The sequence below is a fragment of the Heterodontus francisci genome, chromosome 15, assembly GCF_036365525.1.
Source record: "Heterodontus francisci isolate sHetFra1 chromosome 15, sHetFra1.hap1, whole genome shotgun sequence".
Classification (NCBI taxonomy): domain Eukaryota; kingdom Metazoa; phylum Chordata; class Chondrichthyes; order Heterodontiformes; family Heterodontidae; genus Heterodontus; species Heterodontus francisci.
The window spans coordinates 52,380,030-52,393,249 of record NC_090385.1 but is presented as its reverse complement, the minus strand read 5'-3'; the positions used below and the strand labels follow the sequence as shown (position 1 = coordinate 52,393,249).

The window sequence follows — 13,220 nt, the reverse complement described above, 5'->3', positions numbered from 1 at the left end:
TACAGTATAACAATATTATAACAATATTAGGCAGGAACTGAAGAATTTAGATTGGGGGCGACTGTTTGAGGGTAAATCAACATCTGACATGTGGGAGTCTTTCAAACGTCAGCTGATTAGAATCCAGGACCAGCATGTTCCTATGAGGAAGAAAGACAAGTTTGGCAAGTTTCGGGAAGCTTGGATAACACGGGATATTGTGAGCCTAGTCAAAAAGAAAAAGGAAGCATTTGTAAGGGCTGGAAGGCTAGGAACAGATGAAGCACTTGAGGAATATAAAGACAGTAGGAAGGAACTTAAGCAAGGAGTTAGGAGGGCTAAAAGGGGCCATGAAAAGTCATTGGCAAACAGGATTAAGGAAAATCCCAAGGCTTTTTATACATATATAAAGAGCAAGAGGGTAACCAGGGAAAGGGTTGGCCCACTCAAGGACAGAGATGGGAATCTATGCGTGGAGCCAGAGGAAATGGGTGAGGTGCTAAATGAGTATTTTGCATCCGTATTCACCAAGGAGAAGGACTTGGTGGATGATGAGCCTAGGGAAGGGAGTGCAGATAGTCTCAGTCATCTCATTATCAAAAAGGAGGAGGTGTCGGGTGTCTTGCAAAGCATTAAGGTAGATAAGTCCCCAGGGCCTAATGGGATCTACCCTAGAATACTGAGGTAGGCAAGGGAAGAAATTGCTGGGGCCTTGACAGAAATCTTTGCATCCTCATTGGCTACAGGTGAGGTCCCAGAGGACTGGAGAATAGCCAATGTTGTTCCTTTGTTTAAGAAGGGTGGTAAGGATAATCCAGGAAATTATAGGCCGGTGAGCATTACGTCAGTGGTAGGGAAACTATTAGAGAGGATTTTTCGGGACAGGATTTACTCCCATTTGGAAACAAACGAACTTATTAGCGAGAGACAGCATGGTTTTGTGAAGGGGAGGTCGTATCTTACTAATTTGATTGAGTTTTTTGAGGAAGTGACGAAGATGATTGATGAGGGAAGGGCGGTGGATGTTGTCTATATGGACTTTAGTAAAGCCTTTGACAAGGTCCCACATGGCAGACTGGTGCAAAAGGTGAAGTCACACAGGATCAGAGGTGAGCTGGCAAGATGGATACAGAACTGGCTCAGTCACAGAAGACAGAGGGTAACAGTGGATGGGTGTTTTTCTAAATGGAGAGATGTGACGAGTGGTGTTCTGCAGGGATCAGTCCGCTGGGACCTTTGCTGTTTGTAGTATATATAAATGATTTGGAGGAAAATGTAGCTGGTCTGATTAGTAAGTTTGCGGACGACACAAAGGTTGGTGGAGTTGCGGATAATGATGAGGATTGTCAGAGGATACAGCAGGATATAGATCGGTTGGAGACTTGGGCGGAGAAATGGCAGATGGAGTTTAATCTGAACAAATGTGAGGTAATGCATTTTGGAAGGTCTAATGCAGGTGGGAGGTATACAGTAAATGGCAGAACCCTTAGGAGTATTGACAGGCAGAGAGATCTGGGCGTTCAGGTCCACAGGTCACTGAAAGTGGCAACGCAGGTGGATAAGGTAGTCAAGAAGGCATACGGCATGCCTGCCTTCATCGGTCGGGGCATAGAATATAAAAATTGGCAAGTCATGTTGCAGCTGTACAGAACCTTAGTTCGGCCACACTTAGAATATTACGTGCAATTCTGGTCGCCACACTAGCAGAAGGACGTGGAGGCTTTGGAGAGGGTACAGAGGAGGTTTACCAGGATGTTGCCTGGTCTGGAGGGCATTAGCTATGAGGAGAGGTTGGAAAAACTCGGATTGTTTTCACTGGAATGACGGAGGTGGAGGGGCGACATGATAGAGGTTTACAAAGTTATGAGCGGCATGGACAGAGTGGATAGTCAGAAGCTTTTTCCCAGGGTGGAAGAGTCAGTTACTAGGGGACATAGGTTTAAGGTGCGAGGAGCAAAGTTTAGAGGGGATGTGCGAGGCAAATTTCTTTACACAGAGGGTGGTGAGTGCCTGGAACTTGTTGCCAGGGGAGGTGGTGGAAGCAGATACGATAGCGACGTTTAAGAGACATCTTGACAAATATATGAATAGGAAGGGAATAGAGGGATATGGGCCCCGGAAGTGCAGAAGGTGTTAGTTTAGGCAGGCATCAAGATCGGCGCAGGCTTGGAGGGCTGAATGGCCTGTTCCTGTACTGTACTGTTCTTTGTTCTTTTGTATAACAGCAATATTATATAAAGCTACTTCTCCCTGGGAAAAGAAACTCAGCAGTTGTATGACAGGGAGATATGATGGCTATGATTGATGTTTTCAAATCTTGAATGGGCTGCCAAAAAAGGAGTGGGTAGTGGGGGGGGGGGCTGTGGTCGATAGAACATGCTGTTCACAGGCTTTCACTGTTCGTATCACCAACGGTGGCATTATCCAACAATCCCCACAATGAACATGTGGAAAATGCACATGTGGGACATTTGTCCAAAAGCAGGTTTTTGCTAAAACTGGTAACACACTTTGCCATAGGAATAGTCTATTCAAGAACTCAGGGGTTATCAGTATCATTCACTGACAGGATAAGGCACTAATATTTTAGTTACACAGAGAGCTCCTTCTATATCATAGGGTTTCACACTGACATCCTCAGACCCTAGGTGTCTGAAAAGTTATTTGGTTTTTGTCTACTTGGAATTAGCTTTCTACATTTTTCTGTAATCATTTGACCTATTAGCATGTTATCTCTGCTGTTGTATATTAATAAGAAGCACATTCTGCAGGGAGAGCATATTTTCCTTCCGATAGCTGAAACTGTCTTTTGGTCGTTTTGGGCAGGGTATCACTATTTGCAGGACATCCTCCCCAAGTGTAGTAATATTTGCAGGGGATTTCTCAGTATAAAATAGTGCTACGACCAGGTGAGAAATGTGTCTAGGGGTCCCGCTCAGCCTTCACCTGGTCTTACCGTAACAGGGTTTCATTTTAAACATACGTTTTTTAGCTCCCCCTTGGTGAATCCTTGTTCACTGCTTTCCAATTATAAGGCAAAGAAACCAGCACAAACAGGCTTTCTTAGGTCTAAAGAAGAAAAGTTGAAATTTATTAGACTTAAACTCTAATTCGGTTAACGCCTACAGATACATGACGCGCCCACGCTAGCATGCATAGGTGATACACACATGCAAACAGAGACATAAAAGAGAAGAAAAATAAAGTGGGAACGTTTGAAGCAATATCCGAAGAGCTATTGTTACGGTTCTTCGAGCTCACTGTAGAGTCCTTGATTGTAGGTAGATCTTGCTTTTCGTTGGGGCCCAGTATTCTTCTTAAACCTTATTCGCTATAGGAGTCTTTTCTCCCTTGGGGTTCATGTGTCTTCAGTGGATTCAGAGGCTTGTGAGAAAGAGATGGGAGCAGATAGGAGAGGCTGTGGTGAGCCAGCCTGGAGAGGTCTTTTCAATCCAGGAGCAAACAGCTTTCTGCAGACTCTCAGTTCAAACTATACAATTCAGAAACCCCCAGGTTTGCCAAGCAGGTTAGTCATGTGACTAACTGGTCTGACCACGTCTTGTCTCTGTGTATTGTATCATCTTAGCAGGGAATAGAATGTGCTTCCCTGCCTTCAATGTCTGTTAGTATGTAAATGTGTTTTTTCCAGCCAAGGTCTGACAGTCCTCGTCACAGGCCTTCTCTTCTTCCCAGCAACAATTTAAAATTTAATGTCCATGTGGCAAAATTAATATGCCTCATTCTTGGCAGGTGGGTGCCTGCATGACAATAGTTTAAGAAGTTCTATAGGGCACAGATCAGAAAATAAGATGAAGAGGTTTTCACACCTGATTCACTGTGCTCCCAATTTGATTAAAATTAATCCAGTAAATAAAATTAAAATTAATAACTGGAAAATTGGGAATATAATTAAATTGGACAAAGTGACCTCTACGATGATTCATGCTAACACTGAAGAAGGCCGCAGGTGGTGAGTGAAGCCTAACAAAATTGAGCCTTGTTTTAGGATTCCTAACCAAAAGTTCATTTGCACTCCAAGGTCTAATTTTCAGAAGTTTCACATTGGGGCGGCACAGTGGTTAGCACTGCAGCCTCACAGCTCCAGCGACCCGGGTTCAATTCTGAGTACTGCCTGTGTGGAGTTTGCAAGTTCTCCCTGTGTCTGCGTGGGTTTCCTCCGGGTGCTCCGGTTTCCTCCCACATGCCAAAGACTTGCGGGTTGATAGGTTAATGGGCCATTATAAATTGCCCCTGGTATAGGTAGGTGGTAGGGAAATATAGGGACAGGTGGGGATGTGGTAGGAATATGGGATTTGTGTAGGATTAGTATAAATGGGTGGTTGATGGTCGGCACAGACTCGGTGGGCCGAAGGGCCTGTTTCAGTGCTGTATCACTACACTAAACTAAACTAAAAGTTAGTGCCGATTTTCTGCTCTCTCCAAGCTATACCATATCTGAAAAAGATATGACAGAACGCTTACTAAATGTGCTAATAGCATCTAATGTCAGAACATTCCTCTTGCACCAGCTTTTGTGTTGGGTTATTCAATTCTGATACCATGAATTTTCTCCATCCGCTCCTGAAGACACTACCATGAGGTGCAACCCTATATAACCGAGGCAGGAACTTGGGCCCTACAAATCAGCCTCATCACCTCAAGTTAGATAAAAGAGTTAATTCAGTAAAGTTCTCTCTCCTCAATGAGTAATCATGGACATATAGTCTGCCACCCCTCACTGCATGGGCCCATACATGAAAAATGAAAAATGCAAGAAGCATTGCAAATATTTAATCATGCTTCTATATAGCTGCATAATTCATTAACACAAAGGAAGACAACCAAGCTGTCAAAAAACTCATAAAAACACTCCAGAAGGTCCTTGGAAAGATAAGATGACCAAATAAACGGTCTGTGTATGATTAGAATTATGTCATAAATTAACAAAGTCTAAAGCATTCAGATACCAGAAGTTCGCATACATCAATGTTGGAAATGGTCTTAAAGGGATTATAGGGTGTTCCAGCCACTGCCACCCACGCCCGCACCCCCTCGACAACCCCCATCTAAACTAGAACCTAAAAAAAGTCTGGCTCTTTGTTCAATCAGCTGGTCCCAGATTAGCAGAATCATGAACACGATAAAGAGCATGATTATGCCTTGCACACTGTTCGTGGGGGAGGATAGAAAAAGATTCTTAGCAAGAATACATAGCTACAGGCTACTTATTACTGCCAAGGTGCAAGCAATACACCAGGAATGGTAGCATAGTGGTTATGTTACTGAACTAGTAATCCATCGGATCTCACCACAGCAGCTGGGGAATTTAAATTCAGTTTAATTAAATAAATCTGGAAGAAAATACTAGTATCAGTAACGGTGACCAATTAACTATCAGATTGCCGTTAAAACCCATCGGGTTCACTGATGTCCTTTAGGGAAGGAAATCAGCTATCCTTACACAGTTCAGCTTATATGTTGACCTTCAGCGATGCGGTTGACTCAGAACTGCCCGAGTCTGTCCTCTGAAATGGCCAGAAAGCAACTCAGTTATTAAGGCAGCAGATCACCACCATCTTCTCAAGGGCAATTAGATGGGCAATAAAATGCTGGCCTAGCCAGCGTCATCCACATCCCATAAATTAATTTTTTAAAACCTGGCAGGGCTGGCATAGTAGCAGGACCATTACTTCATGTGACATTCATTTTCTATTTCGCACAGTAACAAACCAGATTCTGGTCTACTGAAGCCTTGTCTGAAGCCAAGCATGTTTTGTGCTTTAAACCTTGGAGCACCCTATCCATTCCACAGAGCTTCAAAGTGAGGCCGCCATTTTGTTGGGGTCAATGATCACGTTGAGGCAAGAAGGAACAAAAGTGTCTCTTTTTGGATGGGCAAGGACAAGTAACAGTGAAAATACAGCTGCTACAACAAGCAAGATCATGGTCCATGAAAGAAAGATCAGAAGGGAGATATTAGCCTGGAAGGTAGCTTTGATGTCAACATCTTCCATTTATATCCTTGCAGAATAAATAAGGCACTCCTTCCAGAATCTGCAGCACAAGTATTACAACACCCAGAAAGGAGCTCTTATTTTGATTGGACAAGGAATATATTCTTCAAAGTCAGAACAATGAAGCAACTCCCACTTTATCCCAGCAGAACTGAAGCAGCTGAAACCTGACTTTGGACCTTAAATTAACTTGCATTTATATATTACCTTAACATAACAAAATGTCCCAAGGCACTTCACAAAAGCATTATAAAACAAAACTTGACACCAAGCCACATATGATGCTATTAGGTCAGATTGACCAAAAGCTTGGTCAGCGGTAGGTTTTAAGAAGTGTCTTAAAAGAGGAAAGTGAGGTAAAGAGACAGTGAGGTTTAGGGAAGGAATTACAGAGTTTAGGGCCAAGGCAACTGAAGGCATGGCCACCAATGGTGAAGCAATTAAAATTGGGGATGCTCAAAGGCCAGAATTAGAGGAACGTAGATTTCTCAGAAGATTATGGGGCTCGAGGAGGTTACAGAGAGGTGATGCCATGGAGAAATTTGAAAACAAGGATGTGAATTTAAAAATTGACACATTGCTTAACTAGGAGCCAATGTAGTCAGTGATCACAGGGGTGATGGATGAATGGGACTTGATGCAAGTTAGGACACAGGTAGCAGAGTTTTAGATGAACTGAAGCTTACGGAGGGTAGAACATGGGAGGCTGGCCAAGAGTGCATCAGAATAATCAAGTCTAAAGGTAACAAAGGCATGGATGAGGATTTCGGCAGCAGATAAGCCAAGGCAGGGGTGGAGTCAGGTGACGTTACAGGAGTAGAAATAGGTGGTCTTAGTGATGGCACAGAGATGTGGTTGGGAGATCCTCTTGGGGTCAAGCATGACACCAAGGTTGCGAACTGTCTGGTTCAGTTTCAGGTAGTTGCCAGGGAGAGGGATGAATCGAAACAGAGTTTCAGAGATACATCCTATTCTGTACACAAGATGACTTTTTTTTTTAAGAAAATTATTTATTTTCTTTGCTGTTACACGTCATCTTTATTTTTACTAGCAAGCATAGTAATCTATTCATTCAAGAGGAAAAATTCTCAAAATACATGGAATTTCATTTAAAAGGTGCTTTCAACACAAGAAACTGAATCACTAATACAAAAGCAAAATAATATGGATGCTGGAAATACTCAACAAGTCAGGCAGTATCTGTGCAGAGATCACATTTGTTTAATTATTTCACATTTGAATAATTATTTGCTTTTTGCAAATTTGTTTTGGTGAACATTTGTGCTCAAAGTGTCAAGATCTGTGATGGGGTATTAAACATTTTGCCAACATTGGCACCCAGTCTCAGCATTCAGCAGACCCAGTTTAAGAACAAAACAGTTCAGAGTCCATGCTGTCTCAATAACATGCTTTCACCTCTATTGCATAAGAGTGCCCTCTTGTGTAGAAATGTCACCTTTATTTGCCACTTCCTCCATCAAACAACCTTTTGTTACAATCAGGTGAGGAGGGGTCGCAAGGCTCCCTTCTGGACCTTCCTCTTGTTTGACCGTAACCGTTTATATTCCTTTTTAAACAGTGGACCACTTCAGTGTGTGTTTTACCTTTTACCTTTGTTGTGATCGTAAAGAACCAATTGGACAGGTTTTCTTGAGCTTAAATAAGAGGTGAATTTATTGTACTTGATCTAGATAAAATAATAAAATTACACTACAATTTCACTCACACATGCACACAAGAATCATACACACTATAAATAGAGTATAGAGTGATAAGAAATAGTTTAGTGTGGATTAGCGTCCAGACAAGTAAAAATTAATAGAGTCTGTGTGATTGGATGATTTCGCTGTCTTCCAACTGAAGTTGTGATCTTGAAGTCTTTGTCTTGTAGCAGTGCGCTTTGTGGGTGGCCCACCTGGCTCAGGATTTTCTTGGAGGCAGAATTGTAGGTGGTTTTCTTCCCCTGGAGTCCCTGTCTGTAGCAACCTGTACGCTTGGATGGTCCACAGCCACAGATGGGTTTTAAATTGGTGATGTTATCGAGAGAGAGAGAGACACACACACACACATACACAAAGTCCCACTGGGGTTCTGCCTGGTTCGCACATAAAGCCTCTGCTTCAAGGTCTCAGTAGTTTGTCTGCTGTGTGTCACAAAACCCCCATTTTTACACAGCCTGGGGAGATGGTCACACAGTTCTCTCAGTCCCCTTTGTTTTTGCTGAGGTACAAAGTATAAAATCCAAACCTCTCTCAGGTGGTATTATCAGTGTTTACCCCCTGGAGGGACATCTCCAGTCATGAATGCCTCAAGGTGGCTTTGAATGTCCCACTAACGAGGGTGATCAGGATAATCTACTGTTAGCCAAAACATTGCACTGGCTGGGTTTCTTGCTTGACATGTGTCTCCAATTCGATGTCCTGGAATGTGATGTATTTCAGATGCAAATTGCGGTGGCCATCTTGGTTGCCAGCTTTTTAAGAGTTAACTGTAGGATTCCAGCTCTTATTTTTCATTAAAAATTTATTGTAGGTTTCCAACTGATGAATTAAAAAATCCTCATTTGGCATAGCAGGTTTTCTTGATACTTTGAATCAGTTTTCTATTTTACTGCAGAATTACAGGTAGCTTTGCACAATGGAGAAGTGCCAACTGGGAACGAGGTCGAGACTGCCCATTTCACACAAAATTGCTGCAGTCAGCAAAGATTTTTATTGCATGAGTCTCAGCCATGTTGTCTGCACTAGCAGAGTTAATTCAAATAAGTAAATGCAGTGAAGTATTTTAGAAGAAAAATGCCAAATTTTACGAAGGTAAAGTGATCAACTTTAGTAAATAAAATTGAACCAAAATTGAAAAGATAGCAACAGCTACAACAGCAACACTCCACACACGTGATTCAGATTTTCAACAAAACAGATAGAGTATTCGCTATTTTTACTTTTGGCAAGATGCTAGTACACTAGTCTTTAAATGCTGATAATGCTATTCCCCCCCACCCCCTGATGCCTGTGCAGAACTACCCTCATATTAATAGTCCCCATTTACAATAGGTAAGGAATACATTACCAGTTTTCTCCTGAAAATACTGTCCATGTACAGTACTAAATAAAGAGTGCATTGTCCATTTACTCCTTACTGGGCTGGGTCCAAGTGCTAACACTGCCAAACCTCTCTTCAGCATGATATACAGATGGTAGTTCTCCCAGTAAAGAATTGTAGAATGTCACAGCATAAAAACAGGCCATTTGGCCCATAAAATCTGTACCAGTATTTTCCCTCACTAACCACCTCATCTAGTCCCACTCTTCTACATAATCCCTGTAGTTTTTAATATTCCTCATTTTTCAAGCAAATAATGCCTTTTAAAAAAAAAAGTTTATGAACTCTGTCACAATGAGCACAGCACGCCTGGATTTGATATGATAAAGGGTATTATTATTCAAAATGACCTATGAACAGAAAAGTATTGTTTTTACCCTTGTCACAATTTTCTCTGCTCCTCTCCTCAAAGCGCTTGGTGGAATTCCAGAGGCATAAGTTGCCATTCTTCATGTGTGAGCCTGGCCAGGGAGTGTCAACAGGCTATTCAACAGCAAAGAGCATCACAGCTAATCTGGTTCTTGCCCAATATCTCACAACAGCACACTTTCCAATGGAGGTCACTGGATAATGATCAGGAAAACTGATTAATTCTCACCTCTTAGCTTCGGGCAGAGAAGTCAGCTGTAACGCTTAAATTGCAGTTGTGACCAAAATCGGCCAATCAGGCCTGAGAAAGAATCAAACCTTCAGAACGACACGAAGCAATTCTTTCACGCACTAAATCATTGTGGGAATGAGCAAGCAACTTTCAAATCTATTAAGAGAGAAAATTTTAAAAGCAAGTAATTTGCTGGTTAGATGAGAACCACCAGACAGCATTAAGTAAATATCGACAAATACAGAGAACTAGCACCACACCTGGGCCCGGTACAATATGGGTCAACCACCAGTTTACCAGCTTTTGTTGTGGTAGGTGGCCCCCTATTGAACGTAGTGCACTATCACTAGAGGCTTTTACAGTGTCCACTGGCACTTTCTGCATCAACTGGCTTAGCTGACAAATATAACAAAATATCAATGACTCAGCCCAGGAATTGGTATATAATCTGATTAGACTTCATGTCGCTCATTGGCAATTCACCAATAAAGACAAGTTGTGGATTTCTTGATATCTAGTGTTTACACAAAGCCAGAAATATTAAAAATTAACTTACCATGAACAAAATTTTCAGATCACAACTACAGCATCAACATGCTCATAGAGCCCCTCTCATATAAAGAAAGCCCAAGCCAGTTTGAAAGGGATCAGAGGATACAGAGTTCGAAGTGAGGGGTAGGGGCAGGGGGAACAGAAATGAGAGGTGTAGCAAGGAACAGAGATTTAGTAAGTGAATTCCAGTGTGCAGCAGAATAGTAGCTGCAGTTCTGCCATTAAATGGTGACGTCGAGTGGGTGGGAGACATGCACAGTCAGCCAGATTTGGAAGAACAGAGGCTGCGAACTGGGTCACACAGCTGGAGAAATTTGCAGAAGTAGAGTTGGGAGAGGCCATGAAGAACTCATATTCACAATGAGTTGGTGCATTGTAAACATGACTTATTGGCAAATTCATGCCACACATCATTCTGCTCCCAGGCTTCCATTCAGAGTCTTCTCATGACAAAGAATGACAACTTGCTGGGTAGGGAGATTACAGTAATGGGAAATGGGCTCACATCTATATGCTGCAGTAAGTTGATAAATCAATCTGCTATGCCACAAAGCTAACATATCTTGATTGGACTGATTTTCCAAGCTTAGTGATTCATTAAAAGAATAAAGGAGCCTTTACCCATTCACTGTTCAGGTCACATAATTAATGACTAGAATAATGACATTGACAACTAAAGTTAGTCAATAGAAACTTTGGCATTGCACTGTGAAATCCTCTTTGATCCTCAAAGTTCTCAATACAGTCTATTCTTGGTAGTTCAAACTTTTCTGTTTCTGGTTGATTTCTCCCCTGCATAAACCAGGGGCACTAACGCCAACTGCAGCGTCTATGCTGTTTCCCAACAGTGTACTGGCACTGTGGTCTCTGATGCCCGTTTGTAGGTAGGGCTATTGACTACAAAACTCATATTTGTACTACCCACCAAGTTCTCACACACACAAAGTTCAAGTTTCTCACACTGCAATTGATACGCAATTCTCTACAATTCACCTGGTGCATATATACTCCAGGGGATGTTCTGTCCACACCGCACTGCTACGGATTCATCCACCCTTGCAGACTTGCACATACACTCCACAAGATCCCCAATCCTCACGCATTCTCCAAACTTCAATACAGTCCATGCCCATCTGCTCTCCACAGAGACAAAGGAAGATGCCAAGATCTCAATCTGCCTTCCTTTGGTTTAATTGGCTCTTTCATTTATGGTGCCATGTATCATGCTGCGAGAATGTCAGTGTTGCTGTAATAGAAGATAATGGCAAATTGGCACAACTGGAGGATCTCCCATCAGCTAACAGAATAGAATTATAAAATGGTTACAGCACAGAAGGCGGCCATTTGGCCCTTCATGTCCATGCCAGCTCTCAACAAGAGCTACTCAGCTAGTCCCACTCCCTCACCCTTTCCCTGTAGCCCTGCAAACCTTTGCTCTTCAGATCATTATCCAATTCCCTTTTGAAAGCCACAATTAAATCTGCCTCCACCACACTCTGAGATAGTGCATTCCAGATCCTAATCCCTTGCTGCATATTTTTTTTTTCCTTGTGGCCTCTTGTTCTTTTGCCATGCACCTTAAAATTGGTGTCCGCTGGTTCTCAGCCCTTTCACCAACAGGAACAGTTTCTCCCTATCTATTCTGCTCAGACCCCTCATGATTTTGAATACCTCTATCAAATCTCCTCTAAACCTTCTCTAAGGAGAATAGCCCCAAACTTATCCAATCTATCCCTGTAATTGAAAACCCTCAGCCCTGGAACCATTCTCATAAATGTTTTCTGCACCCCCTCAAGTCATCTTATCCTTCCTAAAGTGTGATGCCCAGAATTGGACACAATACTTCAGTTGAGGCTGAACCAGTGTTTTATAAGGTTCACCATAACTTCCTTTCTTTTGCACTCTATTCCTCTATTTATAAAACCCAGGATCCCATATCCCTTATTAACCACTTTCTCAAACTGCCATACCGCCTTCAACAATTTGTGCACATACACCTCCAGGTCCTCTCCTCATTCTTCTTACCAAAATGTATCACTTCACACTTCTCTGCACTAACTTTCATCTGACATGTATCCGACCATTCCAACTGTCTATGGCCTCTTGAAGTGTACCACTATCCAAATTTTGAAATTGTGCTTTGCACACCCAAGTCTAGGTCATTAATATATATCTAAAAAAGCAGTGATCCTATTACTGAGCCCGGGTGATCCCAACTGTATGCCTTCCTCCAGTCCGGTAAACAACTGTTCACCACTACTCCACGTTTCCCATCACTCAACCAAGTTCGTATCTATGCTGCCACTGTCCCTTTTATTCCATGGAATTTGACTCTGCTAACAAGCCTGTTATGTGGCACTATATCAAGCATCTTATCCAAGTCCTTGTGCAAAACATAAACCCTCTCTGTTACTTCAGTCAAGTTGGTGAAATGCGATTTGCCTTTAAAAAAAATCCATGCTGGCTTTCCTTAATTAATCCACATTTGTCCAAGTGACTATTAATTTTGTCCTGGATTATAGTTTCTAAAAGCTTTCCCACCAGAGAGGTTAAACTGACTGGCCTTTTATTTGCTGGGCTTATCCTTATACTTCTTTTTGAACAAAGTTGTAACATTTGCAATTCTCCAGTCCTCTAGCACCATCCCTGTATCTAATGAGGATTGGATGATTATTGCCAATACTTCCGCAATTTCTACCCTTACTTCCCTCAGTATCCTCACAGGTACCTCATCCGGTCCTGGTGACTTATCATGAACAGCCAGCCTAAAACCTCTTCTATCAATTTTTAGTCCACCCAGTGTCTCAACTACCTCCTCTTTCACTGTGACTTCTTTCTTGATAAAGACAGATGCAAACTACTCATTCAGTATCGCAACCATGCTCTTCGCTTCCAAGTGTACATCTCCTTTTTGATCCCTAATTGACCCCACCTGTCCTTTTATTATTTATGCCTTTAGAAGACTTTTGGAT

General features: G+C 42.2%; 1 protein-coding gene across 7 annotated transcripts in view; it reads right to left on the bottom strand.

Annotated features, from left to right (window-relative positions):
• LOC137377652 (protein Shroom4-like) overlaps window positions 1-13,220 on the bottom strand; it is a 214,923-nt gene that overhangs the window by 137,801 nt on the left and 63,902 nt on the right. The window contains exon 1 of one of the 7 annotated variants that reach the window (XM_068047540.1): window positions 9,694-9,819. The exons of the other annotated variants lie outside the window; for them this stretch is intronic. The gene's annotated coding sequence lies outside the window, so the exon portion shown is untranslated. Of the gene's footprint in view, window positions 1-9,693; window positions 9,820-13,220 lie in introns of those variants that run through there. 7 annotated transcript variants of the gene reach the window in all.